The sequence below is a fragment of the Netta rufina genome, assembly GCF_964035555.1.
Source record: "Netta rufina genome assembly, chromosome: Z".
Taxonomy (NCBI): domain Eukaryota; kingdom Metazoa; phylum Chordata; class Aves; order Anseriformes; family Anatidae; genus Netta; species Netta rufina.
The window spans coordinates 33,234,493-33,248,981 of record NC_140126.1 but is presented as its reverse complement, the minus strand read 5'-3'; the positions used below and the strand labels follow the sequence as shown (position 1 = coordinate 33,248,981).

At 42.8% G+C, this 14,489-nt stretch overlaps 1 protein-coding gene across 4 annotated transcripts in view; it reads left to right on the top strand.

The window, feature by feature from the left end:
* The window catches only part of TJP2 (tight junction protein 2), a 65,239-nt gene that overhangs the window by 19,025 nt on the left and 31,725 nt on the right, over window positions 1-14,489 (top strand). The window lies entirely within an intron of this gene.

The following is a 14,489-nucleotide window of genomic DNA, read 5'->3' as shown; positions in this document are numbered from 1 at the left end:
TGCTGATACTGCCAGCCTGTGCTAGCTTTTTAGAAAGCTGTCTTCAATTTCAGAGATGGGCAAAAGTGCCTTGCCCTGCTGCATCTCACGAAGATGTTCTTGAGGCCAGATGCTGTTCTCATATCTCGCTCTACAGAACCCCATTTATCTGAGGAGACTGGCCTCTGCTTCATTTTCCTAGCGACCTTGATGTTTGCACATATACTAGACTTCTCATACTTCAACAGAAGTTGGGTGGTGTAAGTTACTTGTAAAACTTGAGGGTAGGAACCAAATGAAAGAAGAGCCAACTTAATGCTTTGGCATTTTCCTGCCTTTTTCCTTCCAAATTTGAGGGTAGGCCACACAAAGTAACATGCTGTTTGCATTCTTTTTTTAAAGTGTTGGCTTAAGAAAGATCTTCCCTGATGGTTGGTCCTCCTTAATTTCTTCCTTCCAAGAGTTGATTCAAGTATTGACTCATCCACCCAAAATAATGCAGCCCCAGGAAGACAGTAGCACTGGGAAAAGAATCTGCGTCTGTGAATACAACAGTGCGGCTGAACTTCTGCCAGTCTTCCACTTTTTAGTGCCCAGTCATTTCTGCAAGCCCTTGAGAATACTGTTACCTCAAGAGCATGTGTTTTTTTTTGTTTGTTTGTTTGTTTTTTTAAATACGTAATAATGGCCTCAAAAACAACATGGTCAATTCAGGCTCTGAATTAACTGCAGCACTGCTGCATTTGGGACAGATACGGAAAGTTAGGTGATGGGAGGGCACCTGGTGGAGGCTGTGGGGTTGAGGATATCAGCGGGTGGGGGGGGAGGGCTTTCTTTCAGGAAGCATATGGACCAAAAAGGTAGAAGTGATGGGCTCCTTTGTGTTTGGTAAGGCAGGGCTGTGAGTGCCATCTAAAAGCTTTGCACTACTTCCAGAAATCCCACCCAGGCTTGGACCCAGGACATCTCTGGTTTATCCCGTGACACGCGTCAGCTACTGGCAGCTGCCAAGGGCAAGAAGACAAGAAATATTTTTGTAGAGGGAGAATAACAATTCTTTTCATCCCAGGGAGAATGACAATGTCTCTTCGCCTCCCTGGGGCCTCCGCAGGCCGGATTGGCCAGCGGCTGAGGGCGGCCGGGCCCCGGCGGTACAAAGTCTCTCTGTGGCGGGCTCCTCAGTGCCGGCTTTGTCTGTGCTGGGCTCTGGCCACCCCCGCCACCACCTCCCCTCGGCTCCCTCCAGCCCTTCCCGGCGGGGGTGTGCGGGGCAGTGGGCTCAGCAATTATCGCCTGTGGCAGTGGGTGGCCCGGCCATGTCACCATGGGAGCGACGCAGGGCTCTGCCGGGAGAGAGCCACACGGGCCGGTGGCAGGGGAGGAGCAGGTCAGTAGCCTCCCCTCGCCCACCGCGTGCATAACGGGTGCAGCGGGTGTTCGTAGCTCCTAACGTGGGCCCTGGCGTCCCGCTTAGCAGCATACGTGCAGCCGATGTGGAGGACTTGCGCAGGGTGGACTGGAGCATCACTGGGTCACTCTGCACCCAAGCTGGCCAGCTGAGGCTGAGAGACCGTGGAAATTGCGTTTTCTGTGTTTTTTTTTCCACGCACCCCCAGTTAAATCGGAGCTGGGAGGCTCAGGCCGGTGAGCAGAAGCGAAGAGCATTGAGGGCACGGCTGTGTGTGGCTTGGCTGGCGTGGGGTGCTGCCTTCTTCCTCGCACCATGGGAGGGCAAGGGCAGAACTTTGTCTCAAACGTTGGTTGTGCTCTGGGGGTGCGGGTCACCGTTTTAACCAAAAATAATCCTGCTTCTGTGGAGAAGCAAACTCCACGGTGTAAAATAAATTAATTTTTTCTCCCTCTCCTGAGACCCTACTAACAGTCTTTATGTGGCTGTGTGCTTTAGTGGGAGAACATGCTTTCTGACACCTGTCTTGTAAGGGAAGCATTTGGTACGCTTGCGAAGCACCCGAGGGTGGTGGAGGCCACCTGGTGGGATGGCAGACCTGGTGTGGTGTGCAGGCAGAAGCAGAGCTTGTCTGTGGTTTGCCCACCATACACACATGTTCACTCTGCTAAAATGTGAGTGGAAACTATGGTAAACAACACATTTTTTTTGTGGCTTCAGGTACAATTAGTACTGTAAGTATACTGCTTGTGTATGGTGTTTCTCTGTGTTAACTGTAACATGTGCTAGATGGGGTATGGGTATTTATTAGCCCGGAGTGAACGAACTGTTAATACTTTGTGTGTTTGTTTGGGGAACAAAAGTCCTACAGAAAGGATTACCCAGACAGTCTGGGTAACCATCCTACTCCTATTCCACCCATCTTGTTCCGTGGTCTTCCTCATCTGCTGTGTTTATCCATTTTGCCTCTTCTGAATCCATCTTGTTGGCTCTTTGATGTGGTTCCTGTGGTGCTTGAGCACTTCTGTTGCTGCAGTGCATCTAATAAGCAGCTGTGTGCTGGTGGTTCTGTTGAGAGAAATTTGGCATGAAATACCCATGACAGTGGGTTTTGGTGACTTGCTTTGCAGGGGTTTTACAAGAACAGGGTTGAAGCATGTTGACCTGAGGTGAGTGGAGAGGCTGACACTGCACAGTTACCACCTGAGCTATGGTGGAGTTCTGTTTTTACAGATAAACACCTTAGAGGGCTATTGTTTAAATTATACTCACCTTCAATTTGTTTAAGTGAATACTTGAAAAATGCAATTGTTCCCAAAGTGGAAGACTTGTGGTGTATTTAGGCACAGGGTGGGTTGGTAGACTGTGTTGCCAGTCTTTCTCCTTACCTCCAAATGGCCGGTGCTTTTTGGATCTGATTCTGTCAATGTTGGGTGGCGGGGTGGGGGTGGGAATCTGTAAGCCCTTAAGAGTTTGGAATTCATCTGTTTTGGCTGTGAATTCAGTGGCAGCGTCTATATTAGCAAAAAAGGGAGCTCTGGCTGATTTCTTCTTCCTATTATTGTTAGGGATTGTGAAAGAGCTAAAGTTTCTTAAGTGTACTGAACGTTGGTGGGGGAAAAACTGTAAGTGTGGCTCCTCCAGTGATTATAATCTTTATGGTTATTTAAGTCCATAATTCTGCTTCTCTTATAAAGACAACATTTTTTTCATTATTTTAGAGAAGACAGGAAAAATGATCTAGCGAGATACTACAGCTATGACTTCTAGTTTCTGCTATATTTTTTTAATGAGGATCTTCCAACAATATAAAGTTCAAGGCTTTATTTCTAGGAATTCTGTTTTTCACAGCTTAAGGTTATTAAAAAGGTAAGGCACATGCAGATTTAACTGACACTTGAAACGTTTTTAAAGAATTCTTTGTGAAGTAGAAAGTTACAGTGTTTTCTTGGGAAGCTAATGCCATTGATGCTGCAGAACTCTTTTATGAATGAAGTGAGCTGTATATGGTGTACAAGCCAAATAATATAGTAGAATTCAAGGCTGTGTTTAAAATGCAAATGAACTTAAAATCATTTTGTATTTTAAACCTGTATTTGGAATATATTTCTTGTCATCAAAATGCAGAACTTGACAAGAACTTTGTGTGATCCAGGCTGATCACAGACTGGGACTCCAAGTAGCTGCCTTAAGGCAGAATTATATTCCCAAACATGTCTTAGATGGAATGTACAATGGAAACTAATACATATATGCAATTACATTTGATGCTATGCAAGAATAAGGTATCATCTAACTTCCTTAACAGTGAGGGAGATGCCTTCATGAACCCTCCAGGCACCTCTATCCAGTAACTTAAAACTACAATGAAGATGAAAATGCTCCTTAAAGGCCTGCACTGGTAGCAGTTAATTTGGCAGGCAGATGATTGTCAGCAGTTTTCCAGGTGTGTGTGTTTGTGCCTTCTGTCATGTCCTGTGAAGCAGAGAGCAGTATCTTTTTACATATTGTGCTGGTGGAGTCTCTAGATTTGATTAACAGTGCTTCAAGTATTCACCACTGAATTTGCAATAAATGATTATTTTTTAAAGAAACAAAGCACAGCAGCAAAAAAAAAAAAAAAGCTTTGCAGAACCACAGCTCTGATCTAACAGCTTCCTTATATACCTACAAGAAATGATACACCTATTATTTATTTATGATTTACTGAAGTATCTATTCAGCCTGCCATGTCTTTCCTTTGCACATGCATACCTCGTAGATAATAGGAAAGCATTTCAAGATGCTTGCTCCTTAGGATATGTAGCCTATATGAACTTTTTGTAGAGAATGTCCAGATAGACTGTCATTCCAGGCTTTGCAAACAGAGCTCTCAGAGACAAACTGTTGGCCTTTGAGCTGCAGAGCTTGCTGCCAGAGTCAGCGCTTGGCACCAATTGCACTTATTTCTGCATCCCAGCACTGCACAAATCTGCTGGATAATGTGCGTTTCTTCTAGTGGCCAGGGCTGAGGGTTCTTCTGTACAGTGTTGCAGAGGCTTTTTGAAGAGTTGCAGGACAGAATGCATAACAGTTTACTTTATCAATTGGTTTGTTTTCCTACGTAATTTTATGTTCCATAAGTAGAAAGGGTGGTCAGTGGTTTTGGTTCTTCTGCTGAAAGAGTTGCGTGGGAACGTTTTTAAACAACCAGAGTGGCAGTAGCATAGCTGATTGGTAATGTGTGTGCACGTGTTCCTTAGAGGGTGCTATCAGAACTCCTATTTCTGTGTATGTCTGTACTAGCGTTGTTTTGCTTGAGGACCTGTGTGGTGGTTAGGGTTTGGCTGTAAATTTTCATTTTCCAGCGCTTCACATTTCCTGAAAATGTTTTGCTGTTCAGCATCAAAGGGGGTGATGTTGTTCCTGACCCTGCGCTTTGGCAGGAACTCCCCTTCAGTTGCTGACCAGCTTGACAAATACTTGTGTGTGCTTTTTCTCAGCGTGGCTGGTGTACTACAGTAGGTCAGGCTGCAAAAGGCCTGGGGTCAGACTTTTAACGCAGTGTGTTGACTGCAGATGGATGCCTGCTGGCATTTCCAAAAGCTATCCTTTGGCAATTGCACTCCCATAGTAATTTGTGGACAGTGCCCAGTGAACTTAAAGTGCAAGGATACAGAAAATGGAGGAAGAAGGTGGGGACTTTTTCTGTCAACATGCCTCGGACACACTTGCCAAGCTCCTGATGAAATGTGGAAAAACCATGTACCAGGGTACTATTGGTACATCAGCCTTTGCTGTCCCTTGGGTGTATGAGAAGTATTTATAATCTGGCCTGACACATGGGGATGCTTCGAGTGCACGGTTTGTCATTTTCTGTGTACCTCTTAATTTGACAGGTTATTATGATGCCATTTTAACAGTATTGTGGTGTTTAACTATGGGATTGCACTCATTACATTTCATTTACCAGCTTCCCACCTCTTGTAATAATTTGACTCCATTTTCCATTCTTTTCCAAGTTTTCTTTTGCTGCTTTACTGTGTAGAAGCTGGTGAATACTTTCCCAATGTCTTCTGCAGCAGTAAGGATGGACTTAAAAGTCATGGGCCACAATGATTTGAAAATGGATTTAATTCTTCTTGCCTTCTTATAAGGCTTGTTTGCCCATCAACAGGTGTGTAACTTTTTTTTTTTTTTTTCTTAAGAGGGGAGGAGGCAGAACACTTCATCATAATTTGCTCCTGCTTGTAGTGTCAGAAGATCCTTGAGCGTAAAATGTTCTTCTTTGTGGATCAAACTACAAGAAGAAAACACGCTGTTCTGAATCGTGGTTGAGAATAAAATTGCTGTTGAACCGAGCTTTGCTCTAGGCAATAACTCAATGGAAGCATTTCTTGATCCCAGAGATTCTGAGCCATGAGATTTCCTTTTAGCCACATGCGCAGAAGGACTTTTTTCTCTTTCCCAGTTCTTTCAAAGCCTTGTGTGATTTATGAAGGAGACTAGTAGTTGTGAAAGGGGGAATAAAATTTGCTCTGTCACTCAGCTGATTCAGTTCTGGTCAGTTTATCCTTTGTGCACTTCAGCGTGCAGTTCAGTGGAAATGACACTGTTTTGTAGGGGTGAGACAGTTTGGCTTCACTTAACGTTTGGAGAGATGCCTGAAGTTCCTTACATTGACGTTGCATGCATGAGAAGTGTTGACTGGGCAGAAAGACTGCATCAAGGGTTGTAGTTTCAAATTGTTCTGCTGGCATCCTTTCAAGTGAAGCAAGAATGGCTGCAGATAAACTCAGATTAGCGCTATGGGAACAAATCAGCCAAGTGGAAGTTACTTGCTTGATACCAAAGAAAAAAGGGGTGGTTGACTTCAGTCCACACTCTTCCTCCCTCCTCACCCTCCTCCTGTGATTGATTGACTACTGTCATGAAATTACTCCGACGGTATTTTACGTAAGCTGGGAGGGTTCAAATGTTCTTTATGTCAATGTGTTTGGGTGTTAGCAGAGTCATGTGCTAGTCCATAACTGCATGTTGCATTTCAGCTTCACATCCTTCCTTGCCAAAGGACTGGGGAGAAGGAACGGAAAACACTTGAAATTTTTCCATCTTCACCTTCCTTTCTATTGCTTTCTTATCTTAAAGTATTCTGTGAGTGTGATCAGGTATGTGTAACGCAATTTTGTATGGGATAATAGGTTGCTGGTGGAATTGGACCAGAAATATGTAGAGCTGAGGGGAGTATTTATGCTTAGTTTTATTGTTTGAAAAAGCAATTACAGTCCTCAGGAGGCCCTGAGGAGGAAACTTTGCTGTGAGCAAAGGGATTCTGAATGTGGTTTGCTAAGCAGGTGCATCTGGCTGAACTTATTATCTCATGGTAATTGACGCATTGGGACGAAACTGAGATATTTTTGTTTGTTCGCTTGTTCCTCTTCCACGTGTACTGGGAGGAGTCTCAGTGTGAGATTTACAACCCTTCAAGTGTAATCCTAGGTGTCACTGTATGGATGTCAGGAAAAAACGGTGAACCCCTTTTGCAACAGATTTGCGTCTTGTGTTGGATACGAGCAAGATATGTTAAAGTTTGAGTGAACTTCAGCAATGTTTTCTGGCATGGCTGAGTAAGCTGTTGAGACATCTTGAGCGGGAGAGGTGGGTTGCTTAAGACTTTGGGGGCAGGAGTGAGGTGGCAGAAGGAAAGGAAGGAGGAGAGGTTTGAGCACTGGGACTAGAAAACAACTGTAAAAATTCTTTGAGAGCTGGAATATCAGAGAAGTGGGAATCTGCTTTAAGACAAGGGCAACAGAATGATCAATAGTTTTGCTGTGCAGTGATTAAGAAATTAAGTGGCTCTGTAAGAGCTGGCTAAGAAACAAGATATACAAGCCATTGTGGTATTTATCTGAATGACACTGAAAATACAACTTCACTCAAAACTACTACATTAATTTTACAGTGATTTGAGATTTTTTGAATTGTCAATTTTTAACATTTTTTAACAAGTCTGAATTGTATTCTTAGTATTATGGGCATTCAAATGAAGTTGCAGCTTTTTTTTTTTTTTAATCTACCTTGTGTGACAGTGACCTTCTCTTACATTTATGTTGTGGTAGTAATAGGATGTAGTCTTAAAGTTCAATATACCATCAAAACTTCTGTACTATACAGAACCTTATTCAAGTTTATTTCTGCCAGACAAGAAAAGAAAGCTAATGTGGCCGTATATAATTGTACTGCCACAGGAACGCTTCAACAAAAGCAAAATGCTTGTAAGAATATGGTGTATCACTTTCCTATTAATAGAGTTAGAACAAAGGAAACTAGAAAACTTAACAGGGAAAGAAAATCTAATGTGGTTTGGGACTGAGCTCAAGAGCTAACAATTGTACAATTGTTTGAATTGTCTCGCATTATGACTGGATAATTAAATATAAATGCTGACCTGATTGGATTGTATCCCAGCAATGCATCGATCTTTTAAAAAACAAGTTACATGAAGCAGTGGGGCAATAACCAGGTTGTTTTTCTCAAATTTGGGAGTTTATTGGATAACTAATGACATTCATGCAATCAGAGTCTATCACGGTCATGGAATAGCAGAAACACATTTTTGCAGCAGTAGTTGCTCGATGCTAGAATTGGTTGCTTCTAGGCCGTGATTTCCTGTTCTGACATGGGTGCCAGGAGCAGAAGCATTCAGAAACAATAGCAGTAGAAGGTACAGCACTGAGGTTGAATAAGAACTGGAAATAGTATCCATCCACAGGATGGATATCTTTTGGTTTTTGTTTCTTTCAAATTTTTAAGACTCAAGTGTAAACTGTATGCTTTGGCTGCACAGAGTGGCTGATTCTGAAGTGGGACACTTGAGTAATAGCAGCTGTACTTACGTTTTTCAGATAAGCTAATAAAAAGACATTTAAGTTACCTCATTTAAGTTGAGTTTTACCTCCCTGTCCCACAGGTGCATCAGTACAGTTTTCTATGGTTGTCAAGAAAAAAGTGTCCTGCTGAACTCACCTTGTGCCCGAACTGCTACTGCATTTTGTTTCTTGGACTTTGTTTGCGTGAGCATCTTAAAGAGCAGAAAGTATAGCAACAATGTGAACAGAAATAAATGCTTTAGGTTTTACGGTTAAATCGAGTAGAAGTGATGAAGTCAGACAACCTTTAAAACTATTTGGGATTAGAGGGACCGTAAATTTAGTGACCTGTCTGTCATTACCTTCCTTGTAGCGTTCAGGAAAAAATGTGTACAGCACCTTATTCCATACAGTATTACAAGTGAAAATCCAGGAAAACTTTGAAAAAAGAAACAGTGCATTCATGTACGTGTATAGTATATATACAGATATATACGTAAGCATGCACGCACACCCTGGAAAGTGAAAATAATTTATATGCTGCACACTCAAGAGCTATTGATCTAGCGGCCTTTTACCTAGGTTAGTTTTGATCTTCAACTGAAATTGCGCTATTTGCAGCTTCTTATGTCCTGAAGCATTTATTTTGAAAAGAGGTGGTGGGGAAAAGCACTTTATTGCAAGATGGAGCATGCACTGAGCTGAGAGGTGAGGCTTGTGCTTTCCCTTAGGACCCCTGCTGTGCCTGTGTAAGTGAATGTTCCAGGGCTCCTCTACTGGAGCGATGCTGCATGTCCCAGAACACTAATGGAAAGCAATTTCTGTTGTTCCTCTGAAACAACATGAACAGAAAAAATAAAGGGAAGAAAAAAAAAAAACCTGATGGAAAAAATGTTAGTTTCCAAAGTGCTACTTCTCAAGAGGCAGAAATTGCTTTCTGAAAAATGAAGAAAATAATACATTTTTGCTCTTCTTTTTTTCCCCTGGAAATGGGGTATGTTTTCTCAAAAATGGCAATTTTGTATTTCAATTGAAGCTGTTCCCTGTGCAAATTTTGAACAATTGGTTGTTTCCTGTTGGGGGAAGCACTAGAACAATTGCTGCATAATTTCAGTAGGGTAATAACAGAAGTGTTGTTGGGCCAAAGATGCTTGAGGGGACTTGCTCCTGAAATAGATCTAAGCTGTATTTCTGAGAGTCTTTAAATTTTTGTTGGGTATGACCTGTGGATCTTGGAGCTGTATTCTGGTTGCAATCATTTTTTTTCTTCTTGTTGAATAGACTTTTGTTTAGTTTGTAATGAGATACTGTGCTGTTCTTTGATGCATATGTATGTATCTAAGCTCAACAGAATTCATCTGTAATAAAAGTAATCTACTCTGCTCATCCTTTCCACCCCCTTCCAGCCTTTTTAGAACTTTTACATGTATGTTCTTGGTGTAGCATGTCAAGGTTGTAAACTGATCATGAGTTTACATCCCAAATTTGTTACAGTCTACTGGGAATATACCTCTTTTTGCCCTTCACATCATTTTTTTCTTCATGGCAGTGCTAAATAAGGACTGCTCTTCATAGCACATTGTCAGAAGAGCTCAGGTAGCTGTTTTTGCATTTGCCCACTTCTAATAGTTACAGAGGGAGCAGTTGTTAAAAACATAGTTGTGTAATAAGTATTATAGTTTTAAAAAACACCATATAATCCTATATACATGTAGCTTCTAGGTACTGAATTGGAATGACTGTAATTCTTACTGGCAGAGATAACAAGTACTGTGGAATATAAGTGGACTTTAGAAAGTTCCTGTGTGTGTTTTGTTCACCTTTTCCATTTTAATGAGAAATTACAGCTTTGTCTGAGGTCCTTTAAGGTGTCCTCATTCTGCTGATGAGAAGTAGGAGCAGGCAAGTGTAAAGGTACTTAACTACTTCCATTCAGGTCAAATTACAATAAAGAATTCAGGCTAGAATAAAAAGCTTTACTCCAAAAACATGGCAGTGATTCTTTTTATTTTTAGTACTGAATGTAGTGTTTCTAACTTTATATAGAGAGTCATTTGGTATGGGTTCAAAGCTCTTGTTTAGAATTTTTCTGCTACTTATTCCCATGGGGTCTTGGTGGGATTGATAAGTAATGCGTATGGTTTATCTCTAGAGTATTAGATGTTTTTCCCTTTGGGGGGACGTCTATTTTCTTTATATAAACTGTGCGATTAATCCTGGAACTAGTTGTGGAAGAAAGTGACTTAATAAAGCTGAAATTAAAAAAAAAAAAAAAAAAGGCATGTTTGTCTGATAATATAGAATGTGTGCTCCTAAAAATTGAGAATAAAGAAAAAAAAAAACAAAAACAAACAAACAACAACAACAAAAAAAAACACTAATACTATGTCTTAACAGAATTATAGAATCACAGAATGGTTTGGGTTGGAAGGACCTTAAAGATCACCCAGTTCCAACCCCCTGCCATGGGCAGGGACACCTCCCACCAGACCAGGCTGCCCAAAGCCCCATCCAGCCTGGCTCTGAACACCTCCAGGGATGGGGCATCTACGGTTGCTCTGGGCAGCCTGTGCCAGTGCCTCACCACCTTCAGAGTAAATAACTTCTTCCTTATATCTAATCTAAACCTACTGTCTCTTATTTTAAAGCTATTCTATCACTACACTCCCTGACAGAGTCCGTCCCCAGCTTTCCTGTAGGCCCCCCTTTAGGGACTGGAAGGCTGCTGTAAGTTCTCCCTGGAGTCGTCTCTTCTCCAGGCTGAAGAACTCCATCTCCCTCAGCCTGTCTTTGTAGGAGAGGTGCTCCGGCCCTTTGATCATCACTGTAGCCCTCCTCTGGACGAGTTTTAACATGTCCATGTCCTCCTTGCACCGTGGGCCCCAGAGCTGAACACAGTGCTCCAGCTGGGGCCTCACCAGAGCAGAGGAGGGGAATCACTTCTCTCACGCTGCTGGCCACACTGCTTTTGTGTGGGTACGGATACACAGCCCAGGATACAGTAGGCTTTACAGGCTGTATGCACACATGGTTGGCTCATGTTGAGCTTCTCATCCAGCACCACCCTTGTGTCCTTCCCCTCAGGGCTGCTCTCGATCCTTTCTCCACCCAACCTATATTTGTGCTTGGGATTGCCCCAGCCCAGGATAGGACCTTGCACTTGGCCTTGTTGAACTTCTTGAGTTCCAGAAGTTTCGTGAGTTCAGAGGCCTACCTCTCAAGCCTGTCCAGGTGACTCTGGATGGCATCCCTTCCCTTCAGTGTTGCCCGCACCTTGGTGTCACTGGCAAACTTGGTGAGGGTACGCTCAATCCCTCTGTCCATGTCAAAACCTTTCCTCATCAGATCCTCTGTCACCTGGAGAAAGAATTTATCATTCATGCATTCCAGGAACCTCCTGGATTGCCTGTGCCCTGCTGTGCTGCCCCTCCAACAGGTGCCAGAGTGGTTGAAGTCCCCCATGAGGACCAGGGCTGGTAAACATGAGGCTGCTTCTCTCTTCCTGTGGAGGGCCTCAGCTGCTTGGTTTTCCTGATCAGGTGGCCTGTAGCAGACCCCCACTACAATGTCACCTGTCCCTGCCCTCCCTTTAATCCTGGCCCACAGGCTCTGTCAGCTCCTCACCCATCCCCAGGCAGAGCTCAACGCACTCCAGCTGCTCCTTTTTTCTTCTTCTTCTTCTTTTTTTTTTTTTTTTTCCCTGCCTGTCCTTCCTAAGGAGCCTGTATTCCTCCATTCCAACACTGCAGTCACAGAGCCGTCCCACCACCTCTGTGTAATGTCGGTGAGCTCATAGCCCTGCAGGCGTGCGTATACCTCTAACGCCTTGTTTACTCCCTGTACTACAGTTGTTAGCACAGAGATGTTTGAGTTGGGCCCCGATGAAGCTGAATGGAGTGGCTGGAATTCCTTTGTGCCAGTCTTCAGGTGCTCTCCTGCTGAGCGATTCTTGTCATTTTGTAGTCTGAAATAAAAGTTTCAAAGTAGGATTTCAGCCTAGGAAGATACTGGACCTCTCTCAACGTTTCTTTCATTTATTTATACAGATTGTATCTATGAAAATCGCTCAAATGCCAAACTATTCTGAAAAATAATTTAAGATATTGTATAATAATGAGTCCAGCTCTTCACAGAAATTGCCATTTTCTGTGTGAAAGTGATAGCCTGAAGTTGCGAAGTAGAAACAACAGCCTTACTCAACTTTCTGTGCAGCAAGGGGGACTGCGTAGGTCTCTGTTACAGACAGCATCACCGCACCACCTAGTGGCTCTCCGGACTAATTGCGAGTCGTTCACTGAATCTGTGCTCTGTGTTTTCCCAACGTGCATGGATTGTCGACATTTTGAGGAAATAACTTGTCAGCTTGTCTTCTATGAGTTTCCTAGAGATGCTCGTTTCTAGAGGCAAAGAAACAAAAACCTTTGTGGGCCTGAGTAGAAGAAATCATCTTAAGAAAACAAGCAAACAAATGAACAAAAATATTTGGGGATTTTATTAGCTTTTCCTAAGTGACCTGAATTCAAAATGCTATTGGAAATTCTTAATTCTCCTCTTTCTTTCTCTCAAAATGGTTAGCCTGCTTTCTGAAAGTCTTCAATATAATGAAGTGAGTGTCAGGCTTTAAATGTTAGGAAAACAAGTTTCCTATGCACTATCTTTTTGGCATTCACAGATTAAAAAAAAAAAAAAAAAAGTTCCATGAAAAACAGTTAATATTTTTTCTACATGAGACTGGCATATGCACTGCAGAATTATATGTACAACCTCCGTAGTTTTGTTTAGGAGTTTCTCTAATACATAATTAAAATCAATAAAACTATTCAGAGATTATGTGCTTTACTCAGTAATCCAGGAAAAGGATTTCTAATACCACATTCTGTAGTGGCTTTTTTGTAGCATCCAGGCTATTTGTTATCCCCTTTATTATAGGGAATTGAAGAGTAATTAAATACCTGCAGAACTCAAATCCCGTGTTTCTATTTTGATCTGACTTTAACTGTATCCAGGCAAAATTCTGCAAAATAAATCTTTGAGCTGAAGATGCCATTTTGATTTCACCCCTGTGAACCACTCTAAGAGTTCTGGTGCATGGACTGCCATAATGGGCGGATTGTGTGATATCCTTCATTGCATTTAAGCTTCATATGTCACACACACACTGTGAGCTGGATTAAGTGATACAGTTTGAATTAAAAAGCAAACAACTTACTAGAGCTCTGGATCAGTGGAGATGTTGTGCATGTATGCAAGTTTTTTCCATCTCCTTTGACTTTTAAAAAAAATAATAGTAATTATGTACTAGAAGATCTGGAACATTGCAGTATGAATTAGAAGCAGGGCTACAGTGAAAATGGGACCGAGATGTGTGTTCGTCACTTAGTATTCCCAGTACTGTGGTGAACAGTACGGTTGCCCTTTGTCTCTTCGGTTCTGCAGCAGAATCAGAATCATTAAGGTTGGAAAAGACCTTCAAGATCATCTGGCACAACCATCCCCTACCACCAATATCACCCACTAAACCATGTCCCTAAGCACCACGTCCAACCTTTCCTTGAACACCCCCAGGGACGGTGACTCCACCACTTCTCTGGGCAACCCGTTCCAATATCTGACTGCTCTTTCTGAGAAGAAATGTCTCCTCATTTCCAACTTGAGCTTCCCCTCATGAAACTCGAGGCCACTCCTAGTACTATTGCTAGTCATCTGCAAGAAGAGGCCGACCTCCAGCTCCCCACAGCTTCCTTTCAGGTAGTTGCAGAGAGCAATGAGGTCTCCCCTGAGCCTTCTCTTCTCCAGACTAAACAAGTCCAATTCCCTCAGCAGCTCCTCAGAGGACTTGTGCTCCAGGCCCTTCAACAGCTTCGTAGCCCTTCTCTGGACACGCTCCAGGGCCTTGATGCCCTTCTTGTAGAGAGGGGCCCAAAGATGAACACAGTACTCAATGTACAGCCTCACCAGAGCTGAGTACAGGAGGATGATCACCTCCCTGCTGGCTACATTTGCTTCCTAAGCAAATATTTCACCAGTTTTCCAAGACATAATTTGTGATTTGTTTCATTTGACACAGCAGAGCATAGAGGTGTCTATGTGTAGAGCATAGGTGACTACAGGAACAATTTTGAAATCCATCTACAGGGTGATACAGAGCTGGTGTTGTCTTGTTTCTGGGGGGGGCTGTTCTTGGAAATTATTTCCCTCAGTTTGGAGAGCATGTAAGCTGTTGATGGACCTCTGTGAAAGTTTCTGGCGGCCTC